Source organism: Salmo salar, chromosome ssa01, assembly GCF_905237065.1.
Source record: "Salmo salar chromosome ssa01, Ssal_v3.1, whole genome shotgun sequence".
NCBI lineage: Eukaryota > Metazoa > Chordata > Actinopteri > Salmoniformes > Salmonidae > Salmo > Salmo salar.
In genome coordinates, this window is record NC_059442.1 from 80,325,198 (window position 1) to 80,340,938 (window position 15,741).

A 15,741-nucleotide genomic window follows, 5' to 3' on the forward strand; every position below is an offset into this window, starting at 1 on the left:
TTTATTTGAATGAAACCTTCCATTGTGCTCAGAAAGTGACTTTTTGGATCTGAAAATCAAAACATTCAAGAGATATATAAAAGTGCTCAAAGTTGGCCCCTTTTTTTATACCCATACCATGAGATATCCATGTATTCAACCACTGGGAAAGATAAATGGTTGAGACTGATATCAAAGTTTATTTGTCATGTGCGCCTGTGTAGACCACATGTGTAGACCTTACAGTGAAATGTTTACTTATAGGCCCTAACCAACAGTGCAATTTTAAGTAAAAAATAGGTATTAGGTGAACAATATATAAGTAAAGAAATAAAAAGACAATGAAAATAACAGTAGCGAGGCTATATACAGGCACCAGTTAGTTGGGCTAATTGAGGCTATATGAACATGTAGGTATAGTTAAAGTGACTATGCATATATGATAAACAGAGAATAGGACCAGCGTAAATGAGGGGTTAGTGGGACATAATGCAGATAGTTTGGGTAGCCAATGTGCGGATGATAAACAGAGTAGCAGCAGCGTAAAGAGGGGTTGGTGGGGGGGCTCACAATGAAAATAGTCCAGGTAGCCATTTGATTACCTGTTCAGGAGTCTTATGGCTTGGGGGTAAAAGCTATTGAGAATCCTTTTGGTCCTAGACTTGGTGCTCCTCTCTGCTACCGCATGGCAAGCAGTACCGAACAGTCTATGGCTGGGGTCTTTGACAATTTTTTAGGGCCTTCCTCTGACACCGCCTGGTGTAGAGGTCCTGGCTGGCAGGCAGTTTAGCCCCAGTGATGTACTGGGCCATGCGCACTACCCTCTGAAGTGCCTTGTGGTCGGAAGCCGAGCAGTTGCCGTACCAGGCAGTGATGCAACCAGTCAGGATGCTCTCGATGTTGCAGCTGTAGAACCATTTCAGGATCTCAGGACCCATGCCAAATCCTTTTAGTTCCTGAGGGGGAATAGGCTTCGTCGTGCCCTCTTCACGTCTGTCTTGGTGTGCTTGGAACATTCTAGGTTGTTGGTGATGTGGACACTAAGGAACTTGAAGCTCTCAACCTGCTCAACTACAGCCCCATCAATGAGAATGGGGGCGTGCTCGGTCCTCCTTTTCCTGTAGTCCACAATCATCTCCTTTGTCTTGGTTACGTTGAGGGATAGGTTTTTATTCTGGCACCACCCGGCCAGGTCTCTGACCTCCTCCCTATAGCTGTCTCGTCATTGTCGATGATCAGGCCTACCACTTGTGTTGTCTGCAAATTTAATGATGGTGTTGAAGTCGTGCCTGGCCATGCAGACGTGGGTGAACAGGGAGTACATGAGGAAACTGAGCACGCACCCCTGAGGGGCTCCAGTGTTGAGGATCAGCATGGTGGATGTGTTGCTACCTTCCCTCACCACCTGGGTGCGGCCCGTCAGGAAGTCCAGGATCCAGTTGCAGAGGGAGGTGTTTAGTCTCAGGATCCTTAGCTTAGTGATGAGCTTTGAGGACACTATGGCGTTGAACGCTGAGCTGTAGTCAATGAATAGCATTCTCACGTAGGGGTTCCTTTTGTCCAGGTGGGAAAGGGTAGTGTGGAGTGCAATTGACATTGCATCGTCTATGGATCTGTTTGGCGGTATGCAAGTTGGACTGGCTCTAGGGTTTCTGGGATAATGGTGTTAATGTGAGACATTACCAGCCTTTCAAAGCACTTCATGGCTACAGATATGAGTGCTACAGGTCTGTAGTCATTTAGGCAGGTTACCTTAGTGTTCTTGGGCACAGGGACTATGTTGGTCTGCTTGAAGCATGTTGGTGTTTCAGGCTCAATCGGGGACGTGTTGAAAATGTCAGTGAAGACACCTGCCAGTTGGTCAGCACATGCCCGGAGCACACGTCCTGGTAATCCGTCTGGTCCCGCAGCCTTTTGAATGTTGACCTGTTTAAAGGTCTTACTCACATCGGCTATGGAGAGTGTGATCACACAGTCATCCGGAACAACTGATGCTCTCATACATATCTCAGTGTTGCTTGCCTCGAAGCGAGCATAAAAGTGATTTAGCTTGTCTGGTAGGCTCGTGTCACTGGGCAGTTCTCGGCTGTGCTTCCCTTTTGTAGTCTGTAATAGTTTGCAGGCCCTGCCACATAAAACGAGCGTCGGAGCCGGTGTAGTACGACTCAATCTTAGTCCTGTGTTGGCGCTTTGCCTGTTTGATGGTTCATCTTGGGGCATAGCAGGATTTCTTATAAGCTTCTGGGTTAGAGTCCCACACCTTGAAAGCGGTGGCTCTACCCTTTAGCTCAGTGCGAATGTTGCTTGTAATCAATGGCTTCCATGCCTGTAATCCATGGTTGGGGTATGTACATACAGTAACTGTGGGGACGACATCCTCGATGCACTTATTGATAAAGCCAGTGACTGATGGTGTACTTCTCAATGCCATCGGAAGAATCCCGGAACATATTCCAGTCTGTGCTAGCAAAAAAGTCCCGTAGTTTAGCATCTGCTTCATCTGATCACTGGTGCTTCCTGCTTTAATTTTTGCTTATAAGCAGGAATTGGGAGGATAGCATTGTGGTCAGATTTGCCAAATGGAGGGCGAGGGAGAGCTTTGTATGCGTCTCTGTGTATGGAGTACAGGTGATCTATATTTTTTCCCCCTCTGGTTGTGCATTTAACATGCTGATAGAAATGAGGTAAGACTGATTTAAGTTTCCCTGCATTAAAGTCCCTGGCCACTAGGAGCGCCGCCTCTGGGTGAGCAGTTTCCTGTTTGCTTATTTCCGTATACAGCTGACTGAGTGTGGTCTTAGTGGTAAATAAAAAGCCACAAAAAATATAGGTAACTCTCTTGGCAAATAGTGTGGTCTACAGCTTATCATGAGATACTCTACTTCATCTTACTGGAGTGTGCTGTTCTATCTAGCCGGTGCAGCATATAATCCACAAATTGAATATCCATGTCGTCATTCAGCCATAATTCTGTGAAACATAAGATGTTACAGTTTTTGATGTTCCGTTGGAAGGATATTCTTGATCGTACTTCGTCTAATTTATTGTCCAGTGATTGTATGTTGGCAAGTAATACTGACGTTAAAGGCAGATTTCCCACTCGCCATCGGCGGATCCTTACGAGGCACCCCACTCTGTGTCCTCTGTACCTGCGTCTCTTTCTCTTGCCATTGACGGGGATTTTGGCCTTGTCGGGTGTCTGAAGTACATCCTATGCGTCCTGCTTGTTGAAGAAAAAATCTTAGTCTAATCCGAGGTGAATGATCGCTGTCCTGATATCCAGAAGCTCTTTTTTTGCCGTAAGATACGGTGGCAGAAACATTATGTACAAAATAAGTTACAAATAACGTGAGAAAAAACACATAATAGCTCAATTGGTTAGGCGCCTGTAAAACAGCTGCCATTTCTTCCAGCACCATTTTTGTAAGCATTTAAAAGCTTACAAACAGGGTTGTCAAACTATTTGATAATTTCCTGATTTTTTTTTTACCTTTAATGTCAATGATCTAACAACGCATCAACAGTAATAATTTTTTATATTTGCATATGTGGTAGCTTAGACCCTATTTTACATCATCTGAGGTTTTTGTGTTGTGCCCACCATTGGTTGAGACACAACATGCTCTTGAATACAGGGTGGATGCCATGTTTTGGCTGATAAATGTACTAAAATAGGAAAACAATCTGACATTTTAACCTTAAAATGGTACATCAAAGGTTTGAGGTCCAGACATCAGAGAATGTTGACTTGAATGGGAATATCTGTTTTAAATTAGACTGTCAATTCTCCATAGGAAACCTATTGAAATCATAGAAATGTACTGTATATTGAAGAAAAATATAAACACAACATATAAAGTGTTGGTTTCATGAGCTGAAATAAAATATCCCAGACATTTTCAATATACACAAGAAGCTTATTTCTCTCAAATGTTGTCCACAAATTTGTTTACGTCCCTGTTAGTGAGAATTTCTCTTTTGCCAAGATAATCCATCCACCTGACAGGTGTGGCATATCAAGAATCTGATTAAACAGCATGATCATTACACAGGTGCACCTTGTGCTGGGGACAATAAAAGGCCATTCTAAAATGTGCAGTTTTGTCACACAACACAATGCCACAGATGTGTGCAATTGGCATGCTGACTGCAGAAATGTCCACCAGAGCTGTTGCCAGATAATTTTATGTCTATTTCTCTACCATAAGACGCCAATGTCAATTTAGAGAATTTGGCAGTACGTCTAACCGCAGACCACGTGTAAACACGCCAGCCCAGGGTCTCCACATCTGGCTTCTTCACCTGCGGGATCGTCTGAGACCAACCTCCCAGACAGCTCATGAAACTGAGGAGTATTTCTGACTGTTGTAAAGCCATTTTGTAGGTAAAAACCCATTCAGCCAGTCTCCCAAGTGGCTGCGCATGGCTGCGCATGGCTGCGCCCCTGCCCAGTCATGTGAAATGCATAGATTGGGGCCTAATGAATTTATTTAAATTGACTGATTTCCTTATATGATCTGTAATTCGGTAAAATCATTGAAATTGTTGCATGTTGCGTTTTTATTTTTATTTTTGTTCGGTAGATAATAGAATGGACATGACCATATAAGTTGACATTCCACGGTGGGTGGACCGGCGGCCATCTTTGTGGTAGTAATTTAGAAGTTACAATTTCAATTCAATTAAAATGTCAATGGTGGACCAGATCAATTCCAGTGGTCCTAAGGGACTGGTCTGTTCTATGAATTATGTTTCTGATTAAAATTACACCCTCCCTGTATTCAAGAGCATGTTGTGTCTCAACCGATGGCGGACACAACACAAACATCTCAGATGATGTAAAATAGGGTCTAAGCTACAACATATGCAAATATGATTTGTTTTATTTTGTTCACGTTTTACGATAATTGATGTTATTTCTTTTTTTATCATTTTTTTTTTAAACAGTTTGACAACCCTGTTGTAAGCTTTTAAATTATATCAAACTCAACCGTTTATCTTTTCCAGTGACGAAGACATGGATGTCTCATGGTAGGGTGGGGTATGCAAAATGAGTCAACTTTGAGCACCTTTATCTCCTGAATGTTTGGCATTCAGGTCCAAAAAGTAACAATCTGACAACTTCTTCAATGGGCAAACATGTATGCAAAGTTGTCTTTTAACCTGTCTGGGCTAGGGGGCAGTATTTTCACGGCCGGATAAAAAACGGTACCCGATTTAAACTGGTTACTACTCTTTCCCAGAAACGAGAATATGCATAGTATTAGTAGATTTGGATAGAAAACACTCTGAAGTTTCTAAAACTGTTTGAATGGTGTCTGTGAGTATAACAGAACTCATATGGCAGGCAAAAACCGGAGAAAATTCCAAGCAGGAAGTGGCCTGTCTGTGATTTTGTAGTTCTCCCTTTGCTTCTCTATCGAAACCCCACGGGCACTGTAGTTATGTAGCACTTTCTAAGGCTTCCATTGGCTCTCTAAAGCCTTCAGAAAGCGGATTGACGCGTCTCCTGTCTCCGGGCAGAGTACAGGAGCACAGTTTGTCAGTGGACTGCCTGGTGGCTAAGAGATTGGAAATGCGCGTTCATGAGACCTCGCCATTTTTTCTCTTCCTTTTTGAATGAATACAGCATTGTCCGGTTGAATATTATCGCTATTTTACGAGAAAAATACCATTAAAAAATTGATTTTAAACAGCGTTTGACATGCTTCTAAGTACGGTAATGGGACATTTTGAAATGTTTTGTCTCAAAATGCGCTCGCGCGTTACCCTTTGGATAGTGACCTGAATGCACGAACAAAACGGAGGTATTTGCACATAACTATGGATTATTTGGAACAAAAACATTTGTTGTGGAAGTAGCAGTCCTGGGAGTGCATTCTGATGAAGAACAGCAAAGGTAATCCAATTTTTCTAATACTAATTCTGAATTTAGTGAGCCCCGAACTTGATGGCGAGCTATGTACTCAGAATATTGCAAAATGTGCTTTCGCCGAAAAGCTATTTTAAAATCTGACACAGCGATTGCATAAAGGAGTTCTGTATCTATAATTCTTAAAATAATTGTTATGTATTTTGTCAACGTTTATCATGAGTAATTTAGTAAATTCACCGGAAGTTTTCGGTGGGAATACAATTTCTGAACATCACACGCCAATGTAAAAAGCTGTTTTTTGATATAAATATGAACTTGATTGAACAAAACATGCATGTATTGTATAACATAATGTCCTAGGAGTGTCATCTGATGAAGATCATCAAAGGTTAGTGCTGCATTTAGCTGGATTTTGGGTTTTTGTGACATATATGCTTGCTTGAAAAATGGCTGTGTGGTTATTTCTGTCTATGTACTCTCCTAACATAATCTAATATTTTGCTTTCGCTGTAAAGCCTTTTTGAAATCGGACAATGTGGTTAGATTAACGAGAGTCTTATCTTTCAAATGGTGTAAAATAGTCGTATGTTTGAAATACTGAAATTATAGCATTTTTGAGGTTTTGTATTTCGCGCCACGCTCTTCCACTGGCTGTTGAATAGAGTGGGACGCTAACGTCCCACCTAGCCCATAGAAGTTAAATCAAAAGGGATGCTGTGAAAAAGTCAGTGGTGTTTAGGTAAAAATACTTTAATGTACTACTTAAGTAGTTTTTTTGGGTATCTGTACTTTACTATTTATATTTTTTAACAACTTTTATTTTTACTTCACTACATTCCTAAAGAAAATAATGTACATTTGACTTTGTACATTTTCCCTGACACCCAAAAGCAAGACAGGAAAATGGTCAAATTCATGCACTTATCAAGCGAACATCCCTGGTCATCCCTACTGCCTCTGATCCTGCGGACTCGCGAAACACACATGCTTCGTTTTTAAATGAAGTCTGACTGTTGTAGTGTGCCCCTGCCTATCCATGAATAAAAAAAATAAGAGAATTGTTCTGTCTGCTTTGCTTAATATAAGCAATTTGAAATGATTTATACTTTTACTTTTGATACTTAAGTATATTTTTGCAATTACATTTACTTTTGATACTTAAGTATATTTAAAACCAAATACTTTTAGACTTTGACTCAAGCACTATTTTACTGGGTGACTTTCACTTTTACTTGGGTTATTTTCTATTAAGATATCTTTACTTTTACTCAAGTATGACAATTGGGTACTTTTTCCACTACTGCAAAAAGTGATTGCATTCAAATGAATTTTTCCCTAAACCAGGGTTCCCCAATACCAAATACAGCTTGCGGGAGATTTTATTTGGCTACCCAAGTTATCCGAGGGAAAAAAATGTTTATATATAGTACCAATCAAATGTTTGGACACCTACTCATTAAAGGGTTTTTATTTATTCTTACTATTTTCTATATTGTAGAATAATAGTCGACATCAAAACTATTAAATAACACACGGAATCATGTAGTAACAAAAAAAGTCTTCAACAAATCTAAATATATACTGCTCAAAAAAATAAAGGGAACACTAAAATAACACATCCTAGATCTGAATGAAAGAAATAATCTTATTAAATACTTTTTTCTTTACATAGTTGAATGTGCTGACAACAAAATCACACAAAAATAATCAATGGAAATCCAATTTATCAACCCATGGAGGTCTGGATTTGGAGTCACACTCAAAATTAAAATGGAAAACCACACTACAGGCTGATCCAACTTTGATGTAATCTCCTTAAAACAAGTCAAAATGAGGCTCAGTAGTGTGTGTGGCCTCCACGTGCCTGTATGACCTCCCTACAACGCCTGGGCATGCTCCTGATGAGGTGGCGGATGGTCTCCTGAGGGATCTCCTCCCAGACCTGGACTAAAGCATCCGCCAACTCCTGGACAGTCTGTGGGGCAACGTGGCGTTGGTGGATGGAGCGAGACATGATGTCCCAGATGTGCTCAATTGGATTCAGGTCTGGGGAACGGGCGGGCCAGTCCATGGCATCAATGCCTTCCTCTTGCAGGAACTGCTGACACACTCCAGCCACATGAGGTCTAGCATTGTCTTGCATTAGGAGGAACCCAGGGCCAACCGCACCAGCATATGGTCTCACAAGGGATCTGAGGATCTCATCTCGGTACCTAATGGCAGTCAGGCTACCTCTGGCGAGCACATGGAGGGCTGTGCGGCCTCCCAAAGAAATGCCACCCCACACCATGACTGACCCACCGCCAAACCGGTCATGCTGGAGGATGTTGCAGGCAGCAGAACGTTCTCCACGGCGTCTCCAGACTCTGTCACGTCTGTCACGTGCTCAGTGTGAACCTGCTTTCATCTGTGAAGAGCACAGGGCGCCAGTGGCGAATTTGCCAATCTTGGTGTTTTCTGGCAAATGCCAAACATTCTGCACGGTGTTGGGCTGAAAGCAAAACCCCCACCTGTGGACGTCGGGCCCTCATACCACCCTCATGGAGTATGTTTCTGACCGTTTGAGCAGACACATGCACATTTGTGGCCTGCTGGAGGTCATTTTGCAGGGCGCTGGCAGTGCTCCTCCTGCTCCTCCTTGCACAAAGGTGGAGGTAGCGGTCCTGCTGCTGGGTTGTTGCCCTCCTACGGCCTCCTCCACATCTCCTGATGTACTGGCCTGTCTCCTGGTAGCGCCTCCATGCTCTGGACACTACGCTGACAGACACAGCAAACCTTCTTGCCATAGCTCGCATTGATGTGCCATCCTGGATGAGCTGCACTACCTGAGCCACTTGTGTGGGTTGTAGACTCCGTCTCATGCTACCACTAGAGTGAAAGCACCGGCAGCATTCAAAAGTGACCAAAACATCAGCCAGGAAGCATAGGAACTGAGAAGTGGTCTGTGGTCCCCGCCTGCAGAACCACTCCTTTATTGGGGGTGTCTTGCTAATTGCCTATAATTTCCACCTGTTGTCTATTCCATTTGCACAACAGCATGTGAAATTTATTGTCAATCAGTGTTGCTTCCTAAGTGGACAGTTTGATTTCACAGAAGTGTGATTGACTTGGAGTTACATTGTGTTGTTTAAGTGTTCCCTTTCTTTTTTTGAGCAGTGTATTTTATATTTGAGATTCTTCAAAGTAGCCACCCTTTGCCTTGATAACAGCTTTGCACACTATTGGTATTCTCTCAACCAGCTTCATGAGGTAGTCACCAGAAATACATTTCAATTAACAGGTTTGCCTTGTTAAGTTCATTTGTGGAATTTCTTTCCTTAATGCGTTTGAGCCAATCAGTTGTGTTGTGACAAGGTATGGGTGGTATACAGGAGAGAGCCCTATTTGGTAAAAGACCAAGTCCATATCATGGCAAAAACAGCTCAAAAAACCTAAGAGAAACGACAGTCCATCATTACTTTAAGACATGAAGATCAGTCAATCCGGAAAATTTCAAGGACTTTGAAAGTTTCTTCAAGTGCAGTTGCAAAAAGCATCAAGCGCTATGATGAAACTGGCTCATGAGGACCGCCACAAGAACGGAAGACCCAAAGTTACCTCTGCTGCCGAGGATAAGTTCATTAGCGTTACCAGCCTCAGAAATTGCAACCCAACTAAATGCTACAGAGTTCAAGTAACAGACACATCTCAACATCAACTGTTCAGAGGAGATTGTGTGAATCAGGCCTTCATGGTCGAATTGCTGCAAAGAAGCCACTACTAAAGGACATCAATAAGAAGAAGAGACTTGCTTGGGCCAAGAAACACAAGCAATGGACATTAGACCGGTGGAAATCTGTCTTTTGGTCTGAGTCAAAATTTGAGATTTTTGGTTCCAGCCGCCGTGTCTTTGTGAGACGCGGAGTAGGTGAACGGATGAACTCTGCATGTGTGGTTGCCACCATGAAAAATGGAGGAGGAGGTGTGATGGTATGGGGGTGCTTTGCTGGTGACACTGTCTGTGATTTATTTAGAATTCAAGGCACACTTAACCAGCATGGCTACAACTGCATTCTGCAGCGATACGCCATCCCCATCTGGTTTGCGCTTAGTGGGACCATCATTTGTTTTTCAACAGGACAATGACCCAAAACACACCTCCAGGCTGTGTAAAGGCTATTTGACCAAGAAGGAGAGTGATGGTGCTGCATCAGATGACCTGGCCTCCACAATTTTTACATTTACATTTTACACAATCACCCAACCTCAACCCAGTTGAGATGGTTTGGGATGAGTTGGATTGCAGAGTGAAGGAAAATCAGCCAACAAGTGTTCAGCATATGTGGGACCTTCTTCATGACTGTTGGAAAAGCATTCCTCGTGAAACTGGTTGAGAGAATGCCAAGAATGTGCAACAATGTCATTAAGGCAAAGGGTGACTACTTTGAAGAATCTAAAATATGTTTAACACTTTTTTTGGTTAATACATGATTCCATATGTGTTATTTCATAGTTTTGATGTCTTCACTATGACTGACACTGTAATTGGGGACCCCTGCCCTAAATGTATTCAGTAGTTGGTCTTATTGCAACTGTTACTGAGATGCATTGGAGGCTGCTGAGGGAAGGATGGCTCATAATGGCTGAACGGTGCGAATGGAATGGCATCAAGCACATGAAAACCATGTTTGATGTATGTGATACAATTCCGCTCCAGCCATTACCACGAGTCCGTTCTCCCAAATTAAGGTGCACATGATTAAGCATAGCCTAATATAGGCCTAATGCGGGCTGGATTTGGTGTAGCTAGGCTACTTGCTCATTTGTTTATTAGGGACTATTATATTTTAAGAGATTAATCATTTGTAAGAATCCAGATTTTTTTTTTTTTTTACGAGGCAGTCTGCGATTGCTAAACTTTGTAACTTTTATGTAGACTACTTATATTGATTCTTGAAGAATACAACTTTTTTTGCTTATTGAGCTTAGTTTAACAGTTTAACCCAATCAGAACCCAAAATATAAACTTGTTTTACTCCATTGTTTGTAAACAATCTAATTGTAAACAAACATTGTATAGCTTCAAAACATGGTTACAACTATCGTATTGATCAAATGGATGGTCAGTCCTTGCATTTATATCCCAGTCTATGAATTTGAGAGAGGTTACATTTCTCCAGCTCCATCAGTAAGCTGTTTACCCAGAACGGTGGCCGGATGAGTGCTTTATTGTTTGAACTCCAGATTGACCCTTTCAAATTATTAATTCTTTATTAGATTTGGACTGAAATATTTAAGCATGAAACCAAGATCTTCAACGTATTCTCTAGGCCTAGTTTTACAATTGTAAGTTTCGGGGGGAATGGGAATTGGAACAGTAGACAAACATGTCCAACCCAACCACTACACCGGTGATTGCAATCTCCACCATTTTCTTCGCCACACTGCAAAGCTACCTGGGCATGGCGCTGTTCAGCAGCCGTGGTGCTGAATCGACAATTAATCTTTTGTCCATTCGAAATTTCAAATTGATCGCAACGCTATCCATGGTGCTGTCCATGGTGCTGAATGCTGTGTGATGGTTAAAGGCACAAGGTATTCCCGCAGAGTTGGAATGCCTTCTAAAGTGGTGGAACCACAGATATCCTATTAAATTACTATGTGTGGAACTCTGTACGATACAAAACGATATACTACACTGAGTGTACAAAACATTACGAACATCTGCTCTTTCCATGACAGACTGACCAGGTGAATCCAGGTGAAAGCCATGATTCCTTATTGATGTCACTTGTTAAATCCACTTCACTTCAGTGTACATGAAGGGGAGGAGACAGGCTAACAAAGGATTTTTAACCTCTGCGGGATCGGTGTCCCTATACCTGGACGGTTGTTGCTAACGTGCTCTAATGTGACTAGAATGACGTAAGTAACAGCCATCTTTCCAGGACATATGCATGTTTTATATGTGCAGAAAGCTTAAATTCTCGTTAATCTAACTGCACTGTCCAATTACAGTAGCTATTACAGTGAAAAAAAGACCATGCTATTGTTTGAGGAGAGTGCATGGCAACAAACTTTTATCACAGCAACTGTTTTGATACATTCACCTCTGAAGGTAAATAATGTACTTGCACTCAGTAATCTTGCTCTAATTTGTCATCCCGTGGATCCCAGACACAAAATGTAGCATAGTTTTGTTTGATAAAATCAATTTTTATTTTCAAATGTAGGAACTGGGTTCTACAGTTTTCCTTTCAAATGGTATCAAAAATATGGATATCCTTGCTTCAGGTCCTGATCTACAGGCAGTTAGATTTGGGTATGTCATTTTAGGTGAAAATTTAGAAAAAGGGTCAGATCCTTTTTTGAGGTTTTAAGCCTTGAAACAATTGAGACATGGATTGTGTATTTGTGAATGGGCAAGACAAAATATTGAAGTGTCTTTGAACGGGGTATGGTAGTAGGTGCCAGGTGCACCGGTTTGTGTCAAGAGCTGCAACGCTGCTGGGTTTTTAACACTCAACAGTTTCTCATGTATATCAAGAATGGTCCACCAGCCATAGGACATCCAGCCATCTTGACACAACTGTGGGAAGCACTGGATTTAACATGGGCCATCATCCCTGTGGAACGCATTCGACACCTTGTAGAGGCCATGCCCTGACAAATTTAGGCTGTTACCCCACAACATATTTCTCTGTATAGCATGCACCTCAATTACCTCGACTAACCTGTGCCCCCACACGTTGACTCTGTGTACCAGGACCGTCCTGTGTATAGAGCCTTGTTACTGTTATTTTATTGTTGCTCTTTTAATATTTTATTGTTTTCTATTTAAACATTTTTTATTTACTTTCTTAACACAATTGTTTCTTAACTGCATTGTTGGTTAAGGGCTTGTAAGTAAGCATTTCACTGTTGTATTCGGTGCAAATGTTTTCAGACTAGTCGGGCTCTAAGTGTTAGCTAATGGTACTGTTTGTGTAAACATGTCTCTGCTTGTGACTGTTTGTCTTACAGAATGCTTCGGTCTGTGTGCAGTTATCAGTAGAAATCACATTCACTTTGACGTCTCTTTGTAATCCTTCCTGAGTGTCTCATAGCAAGATGTTCAGACAGACCAGCCTCTCTGAGATAATATGTAGTCATCATGTACCCAATCCCTTCACCAGGAAACAGACATTCACATCACACAATAGACATAGGGGATTTAATATTACACGCTAGACGTAGGGGATTTAATATTGCACACCAGACATAGGGGATTTAATATTACACGCTAGACGTAGGGGATTTAATATTACACGCTAGACGTAGGGGATTCAATATTGCACGCCAGACGTAGGGGATTTAATATTGCACGCCAGACGTAGGGGATTTAATATTGCACGCCAGACGTAGGGGATTTAATATTGCACGCCAGACGTAGGGGATTTAATATTGCACGCCAGACGTAGGGGATTTAATATTGCACGCCAGACGTAGGGGATTTAATATTGCACATCTGCAATACACTGAGGCATGCTAAGCATGATTAACATAATGCATACAAATACATATATGGAAACAATTTTCAAAACAATACCTGATGGATTTAGATATCTGAGCGCTTGTGACATAATGGGGTATTTTACTCCATGATTGCCTCTTGAGTTATTCTGTCTGTATCATTAATCTCACAAGACAATAATGCTATTTTGCATCGCAAAGTGATTTTCATTATATTGTTGTCATTAATACTTTATTTGGATGAAGACAAACCCTTGTGGGAGTTAGGTATAGTTTACCCAAGACCATGAAATGAAGGGTAGTTTTCTTGAGGGAGAATCTGGTACTAAGTCAGGTAGACTCATCAGACAGATGGCAGTCAATCAGACCATTGGTATGTTTGTGTTATTGTTTATCGAAATCCCTGTTTGACTGCTTTATGCCATGATACTGAGATTATTAAGGGCAGAGATGAACTGCTGTGGTAACATTTAACTCAATTCCTACTTTGACTTGAAAAGTACAGTATACTGTAGGTCATAAGCCTTTACAAACAGCATGCACGGAATGATCAGCCTTTACAAACGGCATGCTAGGAATGATCGGCATGCACGGAATGATCAGCCTTTACAAACGACATGCTAGGAATGATCGGCATGCACGGAATGATCAGCCTTTACAAACGGCATGCACAGAATGCATGATGATGATGGTTTGTAATAGTAAACTGGTATAGCTGCTATCAGAGTTGACATTAGAACTACCAAGCTACCATTGAGATGCATAAACATGAAGTCATGGCAAATAGCTGAATATGAAAACAGCATTTACCAGATGTTTTTATCCAGGTGGCCCATGCAGGAATCATACCCCAAATTATTGTATTGCAAGCACCATTGTCCAACCGACTGAGACATTTTGTCAAGTTGACTTTTTCAATCAAAGAGATTATCTTGAAATACACACCATCAACAGCTGTTGACCCAGATAACAAATCTTGGTGTTCAGAATATACTACGCATGTCAGTCTGTCATCCATGTTTATTGGTAAAGAGTAATAGTTGGACAATGGTTGTTTTATTATTTTGATTCAATAAGATAATCTGCAATGGTGTCTTTTTAAAAAGACTGATTTAACAACAGACTGATTGGGTACTGTGAAAACCTACTAGTACTACCAGGTAGACTCCCTCCAAAGGTAAATGTTTTCTTTTCCTTTCCAGTATTTTAGAATAAAAAATCCATTCTCGCTTTCTTTCTGATGTGTAGTAGTAATGTATTTTTTTTTTAAATTCCCCACAGACTTAACTTTAGTTTGATCTTTAGCATAATAAAGCAATTCTCTGTAATCTAAAATGGTATAGAATAATTGGAAGCAAACTATTTCAAATATAGGCCTCGTTTGAAAACAAAACTGATGCTTTAACTAAACTCAGCAAAAAAATAAGTCCTCACTGTCAACTGCGTTTATTTTCAGCAAACTTAACATGTGTAAATATTTGAATGAACATAACAAGATTCAACAACTGAGACATAAACTGAACAAGTTCCACAGACATGTGACTAACAGAAATTGAATAATGTCTCCCTGAACGAAGAGGGGGGGGGTCAAAATAAGTAGTAACAGTCAGTATCTGGTGTGGCCACCAGCTGCATTATGTACTGCAGTGCATCTCATGGACTGCACCATATTTGCCAGATCTTGCTTGCACTCTTCCACCAAGGCACCTGCAAGTTCCCGGACATTTCTGGGGGGAATGGTCCTAGCCCTCACCCTCCGATCCAACAGGTCCCATATGTGCTCAATTGGGATTGAGATCCGGGCTCTTCGCTGGCCATGGCATAACACTGACATTCCTGTCTTGCAGGAAATCACGCACAGAACGAGCAGTATGGCTGGTGGCATTGTCATGCTGGAGGGTCATGTCAGGATGAGCCTGCAGGAAGGGTACCACATGAGGGAGGAGGATGTCTTCCCTGTAACGCACAGCGGTGAGATTGCCTGCAATGACAACAAGCTCAGTCCGATGATGCTGTGACACACCGCCCTAGACCATGACGGACCCTCCACCTCCAAATCGATCCCGCTCCAGAGTACAGGCCACTGTGTAATGCTCATTCCTTCGACGATAAATGCGAATCCGACCATCACCCCTGGTGAGAGAAAACCGCGACTCGTCAGCGAAGAGCACTTTTTGCCAGTCCTGTCTGGTCCAGCGACGGTGGGTTTGTACCCATAGGCGATGTTGTTGCTGGTGATGTATGGTGAGGACCTGCCTTACAACAGGCCTACAAGCCCTCAGTCCAGCCTCTCTCAGCCTATTGCAGACAGTCTGAGCACTGTTGGAGGGATTGTGCGTTCCTGGTGTAACTCAGGCAGTTCTTGTTGCCATCCTGTACCTGTCCCGCAGGTGTGA

At 41.9% G+C, this 15,741-nt stretch overlaps 1 protein-coding gene across 1 annotated transcript in view; it reads left to right on the forward strand.

Annotated features, from left to right (window-relative positions):
• The window catches only part of LOC106612512 (ribosomal protein S6 kinase alpha-2), a 47,877-nt gene that overhangs the window by 1,404 nt on the left and 30,732 nt on the right, over positions 1–15,741 (forward strand). The window lies entirely within an intron of this gene.